Source organism: Acomys minous (genome assembly GCF_964271855.1).
Source record: "Acomys minous genome assembly, chromosome: 7".
Taxonomy (NCBI): Eukaryota; Metazoa; Chordata; class Mammalia; order Rodentia; family Muridae; genus Acomys; species Acomys minous.
Window position 1 is genome coordinate 113,736,933 of NC_140488.1, and position 7,355 is coordinate 113,744,287.

Genomic DNA, 7,355 nt, shown 5'->3' on the forward strand with positions numbered 1-7,355 from the left:
ATTATTTACTTCCAGCCCTGGGATTCACAGAGCTAGTTCTTTCTAGGCCTTGACTTTCACTGCAATACAAAGAAAGAAAATAAGCAAATAAGGAGAGAGAAGAAATAAATCCCTCTGAGACCTTCCGCATATGAAATGGCTTTTGAAATGTAGCTTGTTGCTGAAATATCGTGTCATTTAGTACTAATAGGCTACAGCTATGGCTAAATGCTGAAGCAAAACACAATTTTGCAGTAATGCATTTGTAGCCATTTGTTTAAGCAGGAAAAAAAAACCAATGAACCTTAAATTTGCACAGATCTATTTAATTAAGTAACCCCCAATTTAGAAATTGAGTCCAAGATAATGCCATCAAGTATTAGGTAGAAAACAATCACAAGTACAGGTGATGGAAATGAGGGTTTTTTCATTTACTCTCAAATAAGAATGGGGGAAAAAAGCTATGCAATAGTTTGGGAGGTATTTTCCTGGTCATAAAAAAGTATTTCAACCCTTCTCTTAATAGATGTCTTAGAGAGGGGTCAAGAACATGCCTCATGCTTTTTCAAGAGGCTACAATTATCTGGTCACAGAAATTTAAAGTCCTTTTCTTTTGTTTCCTGCAACTATCCAGAAGGATGATGCCTTCCCAGCCCCTTAGGTTTTCTTTCTGTTTTGTTTTTGTTTCAGTTTGTGTTGAGACAGGATCTCACTCTGTAGCCCGGGCTGCCTTTGACCTCAACCGTCCTCCTTCAGCCTTCCGAGTGGTAGTGTTCTCCATGGAAAAAGAGTTTCAGTAGCAGTTTCAATATAGGTTTTAGATGAGTAACTTTATTAAGTATATACCAAGCCAAAATAACAAGTAACCGTGTGATAGAAGCAGCAGATAATAAAACATTGTGCTTACAACATTCAGCAGAGATGTCTAGAACAGGCTGGTTAAGCGAGTAAATAAAGGTAACAACATCAAATCAGGGGCTTACAACATCCAGCAGAAGTTAACCAGGGAAGCCTGCTGAAAAAAGTCATGTTGGAGTTCCTGAGTGAGCCTCAGACAAGGCAAAGCATTCTCTCAATAGATGGGCTTCTGGCTCCTTGTTCTCACCACAGGCATTTTTATACCATTGGATCAACAACCGTCACCTCTATTGGAAATGGTTTGCTTTCTAGCTGTTCTCCATGAGGCAGTGTTTTTGTTGTTGTTTGTTGTTTGTTTGGTTTTTTTTTTTTTATTTTTTTTTTGTTTTGTTTTCTGAGACAGCGTTTCTCTGTGTAGTATTGACTGTCCTGGACTCACTTTGTAGATCAGGCTGGCCTCGAACTCACAGAGATCCGCCTACTCTGCCTCCCAAGTGCTGGGATTACAGGCTCATGCCATGGAGCCTAGCTAAGGCAAAGGTTTCGTTTATTAGTTTATTATTTATTTATTTGTTTGTTTGTTTACTAAACACGAGTCTTTATTGGCCATGGCTATTTGAGAGGGATGAAGCGGGAGGAGAGAGTGGCACCAATACCAGGCTGGCCATGGAGAACTCGCCCAGGTAGTGGTCGATCATCTCTGCTTTGATCTCCACCTGGTTGAAGGTCCTGCCATTGTACACACCCACCATGCTGCCTACACTTTCGGGCAGGATGATCATCAAGTCCCTCAGATGGGTCTTCACCACCTCAGGCTTCTGCATGGGTGGAGCCTCCTTCTTGACCTTTCTCAAGTGCTAGCTCGAGAGGTGAGGGCTGCTTCCTCTGCAGGCCACGGTTCAGGCGCCGCCGCTGGAGGGCGCTGTACAACTGCATCAGCTACTCATAGACCACGCCCAGCAGTTGGTTCAGGTTCATGCCATGGTAGGTGAACTTGAGCGTGGTCTGCTTCTTCTGCTCCACTTCAGCCATCTCGGAGGCTTCTCAGAAAAGAAAGCGTTGGTTGCGTCTGTGTGGTTATCGCGAGCTCCTTAAGGCAATATTTTTAATACCCTTAGTTATTTGCTTTTTTCCTTGTCACAGAGCCAGAAAGAAGTCTGCCGCAAACAAGGGTATCAGAGGACACTTCAGATAACCAGCTTGTTTGGAGGTTCTAGCAGGGGAGCGCAGCTATTCTTACACCCTTGATGGAAGACTGGTCTTCCTCTACTCAGGGAAGGTCGTCCTCTTCGACAGAGCGTGCAACTTCAGGAGGGGCGCACATGGACTGGTGAGGGAGGAAGGGGACACCCGCCTAGCCAGCCACACCAACCGAACCAACCCTGGTGATCAGTGGGTCTGAGATAAGAGGGTCCATCTTGCTCTCAGAGTCAGCTCTCAATAAGCATAAATAGCGCAGAACTTCCGAATAGTAGTTGCATTACAGCTGGGTAGTACAGGTGAATGATATTATGTCTGGCTGGAAATTTCTTTTATGGAGAATTTAGAGGATAAAAGTTTGGTCACTTTAAGTCTAAAACTCACTTAAAACATTATTATTATTATTATTATTATTATTATTATTATTATTATTATTATTATTTAAATTTTTTATCACACCTATTCATTTTACACAGTATTTTGTTACTTAAGGACATTTTCAAACAGATATATTTTGGATGTGGAGCACATTTTCCTTCAAACCCTTTGCTTCAGAATTTATTATACATTGAAAATGTCTGTTGATTTTAAAAATTGACAGATAATTTTATGTGTATACGGTTTCAATATATGTATACATTGTGCAATGATCAAATAAGCGTGATTTGTATATGTATATTCTCAAACCTCTATTGCTTCTTCATGGTGACAACATACTAAGTTCTGGTGTTCCGTTACACAGTGAGATGGCTGTAGTCAAAAAGAATGTGTTGTATATTTCAAAATAACCCATGAGAGGATTTCAAGTGTTCCCAGTACGGTCTCTTTGCTGTAGTTGTCAGTAACTATAACATCTGAGTCTTTGTAATTACTAAAACCAGCATCAAGAGTTGATCCTGATGGAAACCCTCGCGCAGCTAAGGGTAGGAGGGATATGGTCAATTCTCTGAGAAGAATGAGCCCTTTCGTTTTCCTCTGCTAGCTTTTGTCCCGATTCTTTGTCCTCCTGCCCTATCTTAGCAAGGGTGGAGAAAACCACTGGAAAAGCAGCCCCAGTGAATGTTGTCCACCAGTGCCCTCAGGAAATGTGACCTGTGAATGTGTGTGTGTGTGTGTGTGTGTGTGTGTGTGTGTGTGTGTGTGTGTGTGATCCCAACTGAATGACCCAACAAAGCAGTCAGTCTATCCAGTCAACATATTAAGTAAACATTAGCTCATTGTGTCTCTTCAAATTTTGAGCAACATATATGGCTCCATCAAGCTGTCACCTTGACCTCTTCTCTCTTCACTAGAGGTGATGAGGGGATTACTACCTGGCATACTAACAAGCACTTGCTCTTCAAAATTGTGTCACAAATCTTCCTCTGTATACTTCAGTTTAATGTCAGCTTGGGCTATACAGCCAGTTACCCTTTGAGAAAGAAAAATTTAAAAATCAAACAAAACCTTTCCTTTAAATTCTAACCAGAACCTTTTTTTCTCTCCTCTGTGAATGAGTCAGAAATCCATAAAAGTGGGTTTTAGTCATTTGTTTCTGCAGATCAGAACAGTGTTATCTGAAAAATCAGTTTGGCACTTTGTATCTATTAGTGTCTCTGCAGAAATTTGCATTTTAACATCAGTAACGAAATAGCCAGTGCCAGGAGGCCTCACTCCCCACAGTCAACTCTCAGAAGTGTGGCTCAGCAGTAAGGATGCTGCATTTGGAAAGGTGGCGGGTGGGATTTCGAATCACGTTTCCTGAAGGCCAGGATGTTACCAGCATTCATTGGTAAACTACTGTGAGCCCCATGATAACTATGATGTGTAAAATGATATTTCTCTTTCCCTCCTGGAAAAGACCTGAGGTGTTAGAACTGAAGCCTCTTGCTGAAAGGCACTAATGAGCTGTTAAGACTCAAGAAAGAACACTGTTACTTTGTTATCAACTGACAAAGCCTGTTAATGAAATGTGATTCAATCGGATTCCTTTCTGTCCCTTAGGCCCCTGGGTTGAAACTGATGTGAAATTTAGGCCTATCTGAGTTCCAGAATTTGAAGAGGCAAGAAAGTAAAGTCTTACTGGAAGGCCCTTGCTGATCACTCAGGTGCTTGGCAGACGGGACAAAGGATTGAAGGTTTGAGGTGAGCCTGGGCAACATAGGCCATGGGAAAGAATAGTGATCTTGGGCTTTCATTCACAGAGATCCTTGGAGATCCTTGGATTCTCCCGGAGCCACTGGCAAAGCAGCCTTTACAGGAATCAGTGTTCCACATCAAACCTTCTGATAAATTCTTCTTACTCCATGCTTAAGCATTCACCCTATCCATTGAGAGGCTCTTGGTCCTGGAGATGATAGGCTCTCAGTGGAACTCAGGTTATAGCCGACAGGGGAGCTCCCTGGCCTAGCTTTCTTCTTCCCTATTTACATTAATATTCTTTTCCTGGGCACAAAGCTAGGCTGCTTTGCTATATCTTCCCTGAAATGATTAAGTGGCACCACATGCCTGAGCTCTAGCCAAGATAATACAACAGGGAGCTTTTGTTTGTCAGTTTGATATTTGGTTCATAAAAGCTCCTGTCATTCAACTTTCCATATTATCTCCTTCCCCCAACTTGAGGAAATCAGCCTGGCAAGTTTGGAATTCACAGCTGAGTTTGACATCATAAAAGAAGGCTGGCTTACCACACCAGTGCTTGAAGGGCTGCTAGACCAACACATTTGAACGTCAGAAGAGCAAGAAATAGAGTTCTCTTTGAGGCATTGGTGTGTGTTCATGTTTGCGTGTTGCATAAGCTAGGGTGAATTCAATCAAAATATACCCCTCCTGAGAAACGTTGGTTGTCCCGTTTGTACCTCAGGCAAGAATTTCACTGGGAAGCATGGCTCAGTCTTGTAAGCACAACATTCTGAAGGTCTAAGCAGGAGACTGCAACTCCAAGCCAGCCTGGGCTACATGGCAAAACCTGGTCTCAAAAAATTTCACACAGCAACAGCTGTGACTATGATTGAGTTCCTTTAACAACTTTGGAATTCACACATTTGTTATCTTTGTATCCCCCTAATAATTACTCGCGAGAAGATCATCCATATAGCAAGGATTTACTACTATCTGCTTCAAAATGGCTGAATGTTCAAGTTTTAAGAAGTATAGACTTCTTAAGGAGGTTGAAGAGTCTTTCATGAATTAAGGTCTAAATTGTGGTTTATTAATAAACTGATTAATGAGTGAACTCCTGGTATCATTTGGTGAACAGACATCTGATTTTAGGAGTTATAGATAAATTTACTTTCTTTAAGAATTCAAATGCCTTCCAAATATTTTGTTCCTAAATTCCTAAGTGCTATACATGTGTAAATTGTTAATGTTACTTTATGTTCTGGAAACATGTTGAGAGCATGCTGATAGTATTTAAACATTTTAAAACACTATTTTAAAAGTTGTATTGGTAACCTCTTAAAATTTAGAATCTTTACCAGTTTTCACATAGAATAATGCTCACAATTTACTCTGGACTTAAGAGAACATCCTTACAAATATGAAGACATATGCATTTGGTGTACACCCAAGGAACACCTACCAGTTTTTAAGTTTCTGCTCAGTGATAAGTCAAGGAATCCTCAAATACCATTCCTGTACCAAATACTATGGAAGTTCATTCAGTGATATAATGTGATTGTAATGTAGGAATGTTTAAACACTTTGCGGCATATTAAAAGGATAGTTGCGTGTATCCAGAACCAAGATGGGAGAGTATAGCTACACAGAATTGTCCTACAAAATAGATTAAAATCCCATCATCTAAATAATGGTCCTTTGCCAGAAGCTTGAAGTTGGGCCTGGGAAAAGGTGGCTGCTATGAGTATCAGTAGGGATGTTAAACCCAGACAGGCTGAAGCTGGAATGTATATGTAGGAGGTATTGGCAATTCCTCAATCCTGAGAGTACATGTCTTGTATTACTTAAGTAGGGCATTTCACCAAGGTTAAGAGTTCCTGTGAGCACAGTGTCCCCAGTATTCCATCAAAAAACTCAAGAAGAACCTACAGTCTAGAAGCAAAAAAAAAAAAAGTCTTTATGTATACTCCTTCTTCTCTGGTAGGTGTCAAGTGTAAGCCTCATTGCCTCTGCATTCTTAGAGCTCCCTTCAAATAATCTGACCTTTTCTACCACTGGTGCTTTGGAACACTGTCTTCTGTTCCTATTCACATCAGTCATTAGGAGATCTTTAGAGTTCCACATCCTCCTTATATCCTGTCCTCTCTTACAGGTCTAAACATTGCTCTTTCTGTCATCGTCTCCCTTCCTGCCTCATCTCTAAGAAGAAGTTGAACTCTCTGCCAATCATTAGCCAAATCCACTTACATTCTCTCACATGTATTTGACTATTAGTTTTGGTGGTGGTGATGACATTTAAAAAGAAACTTGCCTCATCGCAGAAGACCATGATTTCTTTGAAACTCTCCCTCAGTGGTGAATGTTTTCAACTATCAGACCCCCAAGAGCAATGAGTGTGGTCATGGTGTACTGTCCTCCTTCCTTATGCCATCTCCTGGTTCATCATTCTTCACTCCTCCCAAAAGCTATACAACTTGAACGGTTTTCACATTGCTAAGCACAGTGGTTGACTCTGCTTTCTCCTTGGTAAGTTGGTAGCATTTCACCCTGTTACTCACTTTCCCCGTTGAGATGCTGTTCATTTGATTTCCAAGGCAATGTTCTTTCCCTTTGCTTCCCCTGTACCTTCCTTACTGGTTGCTTTTTATCCTGATGTTGTTCTCTTCCCATTTTACTGACCTTTAAATGAGAATATGGGGCTTATTCTTTAAACATCTTGTGTGTGTGTGTGTGTGTGTGTGTGTGTGTGTGTGTGTATACAAACACACCACTTTGATGTTCTCACACAGGTTCCTGATTTTCTTTATTTCTTTGTTGTTGTTGTTTTGTTTTGCTTTTTTTAGACAAGGTTTCTCTGTGTAGCCTTGGCTGTCCTGGAACTCTCTCTGTAGACCAGGCTGGCCTCAAACTCACAGCGATCAGCCTACTTCTGCCTCCCGAGTGCTGGGATTAAAGATGTGCACCCCTACGCCCGGCAATTTTCTTTATTTCATAGATGTTGTAGAGTCTATAAATTAAATGCCCATTTTGGACCTTTATTAGATTTATGACTCCAAGGACCTAACAGAAGTTTCGGTGTGTGTACATGCATGTGTGTCTCTGACCCTAGCTTCTCTGTGTAGCTGGTAATAGGCTTTTCAACATTAACACATGGAAAACTGAGCTCCTGATCATTTTTTCCCAAATCTCCTTTTCTTGAAGACTTTAACACCCCCATA

At 41.0% G+C, this 7,355-nt stretch overlaps 1 pseudogene across 1 annotated transcript; it reads right to left on the reverse strand.

Annotated features, from left to right (window-relative positions):
- Positions 1-1,449: 1,449 nt before the first annotated feature.
- Positions 1,450-1,869, reverse strand: LOC311601563 (small ribosomal subunit protein uS19-like; annotated as a pseudogene). Its single transcript has one exon. The product of its transcript is annotated as a small ribosomal subunit protein uS19-like (transcript).
- Between the last annotated feature and the right edge of the window lie 5,486 nt (positions 1,870-7,355).